The 9,507-nt window shown below is 41.0% G+C and overlaps 1 pseudogene; it reads right to left on the bottom strand.

The window, feature by feature from the left end:
- Window positions 1-3,168: 3,168 nt before the first annotated feature.
- Window positions 3,169-7,699, bottom strand: LOC102264114 (annotated as a pseudogene).
- Window positions 7,700-9,507: the final 1,808 nt, after the last annotated feature.

The following is a 9,507-nucleotide window of genomic DNA, read 5'->3' as shown; positions in this document are numbered from 1 at the left end:
TATCTTTTGGGTCTTTCTGGTAGAATATAATAGTGTATTACTGCATGTTTCTCCTCAGCTCTGCATTTAGTGGCATCACATTAGCAGCTGAAATCAGCCATGGATGGAGAATTTATGTGACAGAAATTGGCCGACAGTATAAATCAGAGTCTTGTTTTCTTTGATTGAGAGCCAGTTGGTAAACATTTATTGGCACAACACTGACCACATTGGTGGTGGTGGTCTTGTCAGAATGTGTTAGATTATGCTGATGAAAATCTATTTAAACAGATTTGATGTAGTATTTCAAAGATGGAAGAATTGTCCCTGTCAACTATGTTAGTTGATTCATATCTTCACTAATTGTCATCATTGCAAAGTTTTCAGTCCCCATATGGATTGCTGGATATAATATGGCATGCCCTGTCCCTGTCCCCCCCCCCCCTTTGTAGCCTTTGTTACCTTAAGGACTCTAGTTCTCCATTTATATGTTTAAGTACCAATCTTACCAGCTTAAAAATGTAAGCTTTTAACACTGCTTTGTTCTGTATCCTTCCAATGAAAAGTGGAGTTGGGTTGCGGCACAGGAGAGAAATTCAGAAGGGGAATATTGAAGTAATGACTGCAGTAGGAGAAGAGGGAACCTATTTCCCGGGCCACAGGTGCTGGCGCCCTGGACCACAGGGCTGGCAGCTTCTCCAGGTGGCTGCAGCCTGGGACCTCGGGGAGGGTGGCTTGTCCATCTCCTGGGCCACAGCCAGCCGCAGGCACTGGCGTCTGGACCGCAGGTGGGTGGCTTCTCCGTGTCCCCTGTGATGCAGTGTGAGCAGCTTCTCTGGCTGGCTGCAGCCTGGGATCATGGGGCAGGCGGCTTCTTTGTCTCCTAGGCTGCAGCCAGCTTCAGGCGCTGGGGCCCAGCTTCTCAGTCCTCCCGAGGACATGGGGCGGGCGCATGTGGGGCAGGCAGCTTCTCCGGCCTGCTGAGGCCTGGGATCACAAGGCAGGTGGCTTCTCTGGACTGCTGAGGCTTGGTATCACGGGCACGCAGCTTCTCCGGCCTGCTGAGGCCTGAGATCACGGGGCAGGCGGCTTCTCCGGCCGGCTGCAGACTGGGATCACGGGGTAGGCGGCTTCTTCATCTCCCAGACCGCAGCCAGCCTCAGGTGCTGGAGCCGGACTTCTCTGTCTCCCCTGACTTCTGCATCTCCAATAAGCCTGGAGCAGCCAGAGCCGGGATGCTTGCATGGTAGCTGTGGCTGCAACAAAAGTATCCCGGCTCTGGCCTCCATCATCTTTGTGGGGTTAATGTGCACATCTCTGGATCGGTTGGTGGGCGTGGCTGGTGTTGGGCCTAGCAAAGGTACGGTCAATTTGCATGTTTGTCTATTATTAGGTAAGATGCTCAACATCACTAATCATCAGAGAAGTGAAAATTAAAAGCACAATGAGATATCACTTCAGACCTATCAGAATGGCTATCATCAATAAATCAAACACAAGTACTGGTGAGGATGTGGAGAAAAGGGAACTCTTGTACTCTGTTAGAAGGAATGAAGATTGGTGCAGCCACTCTGTAAAGTAGTATGGTGTTACCTTAAAAATTTAAATATGGAACTGCCTTATGACCCTAGTGAACCACTTCTGGGAATATATCCAAATACACCCAATACACTCATTTGAGAGAATATATACACCCCTATGTTCATTGCAGCATTATTTACAGTAACCAAGATTTGGAAGCAACCCAAGTACCCATCAGTACATGAATGAATAAACAAGGTGTGGTATATTTACAATATGGAATACTACTTGGCCATAAAAAAGAATAAAACCTTACCCTTTGTGACAGCATAAATGGGCAAGTATTATATGATCTCACTTATATATGGAATCTAATGAACAATATAAACAAATAAAAATTAACTCATAGATACAGAGAACAGACTGACAATTGTCAGAGGGAAGGGGATGTGGGGGTTAGGTGAAAAAACTGAAGGGATTAAGCAAACAAATAAACTACTCATAGATAGACAGCACTATGGTGATTATCAGTGGGACAGAGCTGTTGGGGGAGGTAGGAGAGGGTAAATGGGTGATAAAGTGATGAAATGAGACGTGACTTGGGGTGGTGCACACACAATAAACAGAAAATGTATTACAAAATTGTACCTCTGAAGTCTGTATAATTTTATTAACCAGTGTAACCCCAATAAATTCAATAAAAAAGACACTACCTTTTAAAATGTACAAAAAGTGAGGGAAAACTTTAATTACAGAAAAGAAAGTCAAATTTATTTAATGAGAAACTAGAGTTAGTAAAAATTATCAAATACACAAAATATACACACAGTAGCACTACATATTGGCTAAAAAAAGGAAAAAGTGAGCAACGTCAGAGAATTGGCAGCATGAGAGGTCCCCTTGACCTCTTCCCTTGAAGTTCCAACAATTTGAACAGCTATAATTCAACAAAGGATTCCCTGTTTAACGTACGAACAGATCTGCGCATGAAAACATCTGAAGTTGGGCAAGTGGGAGCAAACCCCGGAGGTGGGAAGGGAGAAGAGCTTAGCTGGTGTCAAGGACGCATCCTAAGGCTCGCAGGCTGGAACTCATATCTTGGGTCTCCAGATAGAAAAGGAATCAGGTTGCCACTGGTACTCCCTTCTGTCCGGAGGTGCAGAGATATAATGAGCATCCCTATAGCTCAGTATGTACTGCAGCTGAACCCAGTGACCTTGGCAGAGACAAAGCTCAGAATTGTAGACATGGTTGTCCAGATATTGCCATTCCAGACAGAGAAACAAAGTTACAGAGCCTGCCTGCCTTCCCTCACCCTCTCCAGAGGTCTTCTCCCCTCACGTTGCCAGAGCTAACAGCAGGCCCCAGGAGAAATTATAGCAGTGAGTGTTGTGTTGCATGGCACATTATCTGAAAACCTGAGAAATGCTACTACAGAAACGTCTTTTCCTTGGAACAACAGGCACATTCTGCAACTAATCCGAGGGTCATGTAGAGATATAGAGGGGAAGCCACTGAGGTCTGCCAGTCACCAATACTGGGGGAGCAAAACAACAAAGGAAGCAACCACTTTTCCCTAGGTAACTCCAAGTGCACCCATCAAGGCTGCACTGAAGCAGTGTCTGGCTACAGAGGACAGCACTGATATTTTATGGATTTGGAACCCTATCACCCACCACATTCCCCCTCAGTGTTGATCCCCTGAGATGGAGATGTCCTGAACACAGAGGAGATGCCCACCCGGGAACACCAGGCATTCTCCACCATCTCATAGAGATCTGAAAAGTCAGAACAGTGCAAGAGAACTAAATATCTTGTGCTTCAGCACTACCTACTAGAAAACAATAGAAGGACTTCTTATAAACTTACCAGAGCCTACCACTAACACATAGATGCCTAGAGAGAGAAGAAATCCATTAATACCATGAAAAAACAAGGTCACAATGCAGCTCTGGAAAAAAAAGGGGGAGGGGAGTTCCAGAAAATAAACAGAAAGAAAACACAGATAGGCAGTATAATGAACTCAGAAATAAAATCAATGAACAAAAAGAATACTTCACAAAAGAGATTGAAACTTTAAAAAAGCACCAAATAGTAATTCTGGAGATGAAGACCTTAATAAAAGAGATAAAGGATAAACTAGTGAGCTTAGGAAATAGAGCTGACCAGATGGAGGAAAGAATTAGTTATGTTGAAGATAGAAATTTAGAAATGATGCAGAAGGAAGAGAGAGACTTAAACATAAAAAAGTGCAAGAACTTTTTGAGAACTATCCGATTCCATCATAAAGAGCAATATAAGAATAATAGACATACCAGAAGAAGAGAGGGATAAAAGAATGGACAGCCTATTCAAATAACTGGCAAGAACTTTCCAAAGCTATGGAAAAAGCTAGATCCTAGAATCCAAGAAGCAAACTGAACACCTAATTACATTAATCCAAAAAGGCATTCTCTAAGGCACATTGTATTAAAACTGTCAAAAAAATTAACAACAAAGAAAGAATTTTCAAGGCAGCCAGGAAATAAAAGACAGTAACCAATAAAGGAAAGTCCATTAAGTTATCATTGGATTTCTCAGCAGAAACCCTACAAGCTAGGAGAGAGTGGAATCAAATATTCAAGCTATTGACAGAAATTACCAACAAAAAATAATATATCTAACAAAGGTATTTTTTAGATATGCAAGAACTAAGGACTTAGTCAGACATAGGGAAGGTGATGAAATTTATCACCAGAAGACCCTATTGCAGGAAATACTCAAGGTGGTTATTATACCTGAAACAAAGAACAAAAGGTCACAAATCTTTGAGTAAGATCACCAACAGGAAGACAGAAACAGGATATTATAACCATTTTAAAAATAAGGTACTATATACTTAAATATCACATTAAGTTTAAAGGAGGTAATAACAGAGAGAGGAAGAAAACAATAGCTACTTCAATTTAGAAATGAACTAGGAATGTTAATAAAGATAATTGGTGACACTAAAAATATAAAAGAAGGGGGTTATAAAGGTCTGAATTTGAAAAAGGTGATGGAGATTATATGCATTCAGAAGAAAAATGACTAATACATAGATGAAAATTTCTTTTACATAAACCTAACTGCAACAATATAAAAAGAAACTGAGACACAATTTTAAAAATAGAAGAAACAGAAGGAAAAGTAAATAATACCTCAAAACAAAAATAACAGACAGAAATGCAAAGGAAAAGAACCAATCAAACACCCTCCAATCAATTCTCACAGTTTCATTAATTTTCATTCTACTAGAAAGTAATAATAGAAACAAGTTCTGAGCAGTATTTGAGCTCTCATAAGGTCAATCATGAAGGATGATATGGAAATAAAAACAGGCTTTTTTTCCTGGATACAATATTTTTCTTTTATCCAGAACCCTCGCCCATAGTTGCATAATTTAAACAATGGTTTTTACTGTTACATTTTTCAGATTAAAGAGTGTTGAAAGAAAGGGTGATATTTTAGTTGGGCATTTTAGAAGAGGGTAATGTGGAGAGGTTAATGTTGTGAAAATACCAGTGAAAGTACATCTCCGAAGAGGAGTCATTACACTGGTGAAGTTTGGAGGGAGAGCCAGGGCCCCTGCCTTGGGAATGAAATCCGAGGGAAGACTCTTCAGCAGACTGTTCACTTATTCCTGGCCCCATTTTATCTTTTCCAGTTTTCACTGCTCAGTGAGGAGTGTTGATTTCATTTTTCACAAAGTGCTAGTAACCAGGAGTTGTTCCTCTGAAAGGTAATTGGCCAGAATGCCAATTGACCACATAGTCCCTCGGTCCTGGTTATCCTTAAGCACCTCGGAATCATTGTGCTGCCTCGCCAGAACCTTCTTGTTCTTGTTGAGAGGGCTCCTTTCTTCATTACTGGCATCTTCACCAAGGCCAATAAGGAAGTTCTACATGAGGGCTAGGTGCCTCCACCAGAAGAGCAGCAGGTTTACCACCTTGTCCAAGTCCCCAATGAATAGCTTGTACTTGTCAAACTCACTGGGCTTGCAGAGCTCACTGATCAAAGTCTCCACCTCTTCTCCCAAGGCATTATTGAGCTTGATGGCTATTAGCAGACATTCCTTCTCTTTCTGGAGTGTCTCAAGGTTGTGGGTAAGGCTTCCCATCAGCGTGGTCTTCTTCCTGTTGACATCTCCCTGCTCCTCTTCTTTATTCACTTCTTCTGGGGTATCTTTAATTATGTTAGAAGTTCCACTTTGGGAACAGACACACTGTAGTAGGCAGGACAGTTGACCAACAACTGCTTTCTTGTCTTCACCCCCTCTTGCTTTCATATCCTGGGCAGCTGACAGTTCTCTACACCACCTTCTTCTTTATCTGTTTAGCTACAGCAAGTTAACAATTTGAGGAAACAAATCTTCCATCAGACCCATAGCTGTCTTCATTCTGGGGTCTGAATCCAAAACGTCTGCCAGAGATTTGTCTTGTTGGACAACTTCTTTGTCCAGAGACTTTATTCTATTGTCTTCTGAGGACCAGAAATGACACAAAAGAGAACTATTTTATTATTTATTTACTTTTTAAAAACATGTATATTTTTATTGATTTCAGAGAGGAAGGGAGAGAGAGATAGAAACATCAATGATGAGAGAGAATTATCAATCAGCTGCTTCCTGCACGTCCGCTTACTGAGGATCAAGCCCACACCTGGGCATGTGCCGTGAATGGAAATCAAACTGTGACCTCCTGGTTTATAGGTTGATGCTCAGCCACTGAGCCATGCTGGCCAGACAGAAGAGGGCTATTTTAAAAGAAAATTTTTCATAAAGTAAAAACTTGTGGTGAATGTTCTGTTGAAGAGGAGTTCAAAGAACTGGATCTGGGCTATTCAGCTCGTGCATGCGTGCACACACACACACACACACACACACACTATCATCAAGCTAATAGACCCTTCTTTTTTAATTTTCTAAAAATGTATCTTTATTGATTTTAGAGAGGAAGGGAGAAGAGAGAGAAAGATAGAAACAGCAATGATGAGAGAGAATCATTAATTGGCTGCCTCCTGCATGTCCCCTACTGGGGATCAAGCCCACAACCTGGGCATGTGCCCTTGACCGGGATCAAACCTGGGACAGTTCAGTCCGCAGGTTGACGCTCTATCCAGTGAGCCAAACCAGCTAGGGCAATAGACCCTTCTTATAGCATAAAATCTTAAATTCTATAACAGTGATAACTATTTTAAAAATGCCCATGTGAAATACACCTTTTAGCAATAACCAAAAATATGGCTATAGTGATATTTATTCTAATATTATTTTCATCCAGAAAATAATTACTAGCTGGGAGGTAAGATTAGTTCTACATTTAAAAAAAATACTCTACTGCACACTATTTGTGCAATTACGCTTAGTTAACTTCATTATCACTTGAATACACTGAACAGTTTCTAGCTGAAAGAACAACCGTAGATAGGACTAAGATAGCAGCTGATGTCTCTTAAAGCAAGAGCTGCATGGTGATGTGAAGATGATGAATAACACAAAAATGAAAAATTAGAAATCAGGGGTGCACATGAAATAGAGGAAATGGAGTGCTGAAATTGTTTTCTAACTCCAAAACTCCACTGGATGATTAAGGGACCAATATTTAAACATGTTCCCGCCTTAACCAATCATAGAAGATAACCTCAGGTTATGGAAAACTATTTTCTATAGTTCTCAAACAATGAGAACTTTGTAGATGTTTATAAAACATAAGGAACATTTAGAGTAATTCTGGCAGAGATGATAAATCACTTGGTAGGATGTTCCCTTTAGACCTTCTCTATGACTGTGTGATGGGGTGGGGAGCAGAGAACAAGAATGAGAACATATGAAGGTGTATACTTTGACACAAATACATTAGGCATACATAGATATTTTTCTGTAAAAGTTCTGTACAACCTCCTTTTCATAAAAATATATATGTACATATGAAAACTTTTCATGTCAATAAAATACACTTCAACAACATAAATAACAACAATGTTCAAGGTTTTATAATTCCCACACTCCTCAGAGATTCTGATTGAATATTCCTTTACAAGTGGGCTGGGATTCACATTTTGAGAAACAATGCTTTTGAGGGACTTCTCTTCCTCTCCTTATGGGAAGGAATAAAATGACACTCTCTTTTTATGCTTATCTTGACGTACTGGCTATTTCAGTGGAATATTTCTTGTGCATGACCTATCCAATAATTTCTTTGATGAGTAAATGTTGCACTAATTAAAGGACATGATTGAATATTAGAGAAACCACCCAATTACTCAGATAACATTGGATAAATTAGAACCACAAAACATTATGTTCTTAAGAGCCCAGCACTTCAAGTCTCAGAATTTGCTATTCAGCTCCAGTACACAGCAACTAGTGCCAATCTTCAAATGCTTTTAAAAGACTTTTTTTTCATGAAATGCCCCTTTCAAATATTGACAAGAAAGTAAGTAAACAATTATGCAGTTAAACAAAACATATTTGTTGGCCAGATCTAGGAACCCAGGACTTAGAGACCTAGACCTAAGGTCCATTGGTTTGAGAACTTTGTCTTAGGAATTAACTGTTCTGAAGCATGGGGTGTCAAAAATAAAACAAACTATTTTGTGATGTATTATCTGAGCTTCAAGGTGGGTAGAAGGGTTTACTAGGCAGGTGCCTAATGTGAGGGAATGGGCCTTTCAGGAAGCAAGAGAAACATTGCATCATGGAAAAAATCATAGTCTTCACGAGAATCTATACGAGGATTTAATACTGCTGAATCATAAAGTATGAGTGGTGAGGTGGGGGAAGAAGAGGATGAGAGTAGGGAGATAATAGTGGGAAGCCATGATCTTTGAGTATCCAACAAGCAACGGAGAGCTAGCAATAAATGACAGCGATACGGAAATAGATGGGAGGGATTGAGATCATAGGAAAGGTGGCCATTGGGACAGGTACCATAGTTCTGAAAAGAGATGATGAGGGCTTGAAATAAGGCAATGAAAGTGAGTCTGTAAAGGATGGCATACCTAAAATAAACTTTGCACAGATGCACCAGGACACATACACATCAACAGAAATGGATGGGGTGTTATACAGCACTGACAATGAATAAACTACAGTTACATGGTAATCTCAGGAACAAAATGTTGAGTGAAAGAATCAAGTCCCAAAATGCTACATAGAAAAGATACACATTTTCGTGAAATTTGAGAACAATAAAAACTAAACAATATTGTTTAGGCACATATCTATGTGATAAGAATATATGTAAAGAGAAGACAGACATAATAGATATAAATCAAGATATTGGTTTCTCTGGGAGGGAAGTTTGGGAAAAGATGGTGAGGATATTTAAACTATCAGCAATATTCTAGTTCTTTGGTTGGGTACTGGATTCACAGGTTTTTAATTTAGATGGGTAATTTGATAGACACGCCATTGTTCATGGGGACATAATATGTCATGACCAAGGATGCTGCTTATTTCTGTACTCCATACTGATGTTTTCCACTGGACCCCTGCCTTGTCTGCCCGTGTTAAGCTAACTCCTCTCGCTGACAGATGTATTTTAGAGATATTTTGGGGATGGAATCAATTGTTTTTTCCAGATATTATTTTCCCCCTTGAATTGGTTTTAGATGACTCGTGAGGCCCAGGTACTTTCACATCCCTCGCTTTTTGCCCTTTGCCCTTGGTCATCTTAGCTTCTCCACAGAAGGGAGAAGTGTGACGCCAAGCAGTGGAGAGAGGGAAGAGGCGGCCAGCGGGTCTAAAGCGTTTTCATTGGCAGAGAGAAGGAGCTAGAACGAGGCAGAAGCTGAAGCGAGAGAAAGAGGGGCAAAGGGGCGGGGCTTAGAGGGAGGCGGGGCTAAGGGGGTTAAGGGGAGCGAGGCGCAAGTGCAATTGTCCGCGCTTCGCTGCGTTGGCGGCGCCTAGCGCAGTCACACCGTCGGTGGCAGAGTCCTCCCCTGAGGAAGCTACCTTCTCTGCCACCTCCTCCTCCCCCTCCCCCC

This window comes from Myotis brandtii, unplaced genomic scaffold (genome assembly GCF_000412655.1).
Source record: "Myotis brandtii unplaced genomic scaffold, ASM41265v1 scaffold87, whole genome shotgun sequence".
Taxonomy (NCBI): Eukaryota; Metazoa; Chordata; class Mammalia; order Chiroptera; family Vespertilionidae; genus Myotis; species Myotis brandtii.
The sequence above is the reverse complement of the archived record's forward strand: the minus strand, read 5'-3'. Positions and strand labels throughout refer to the sequence as shown.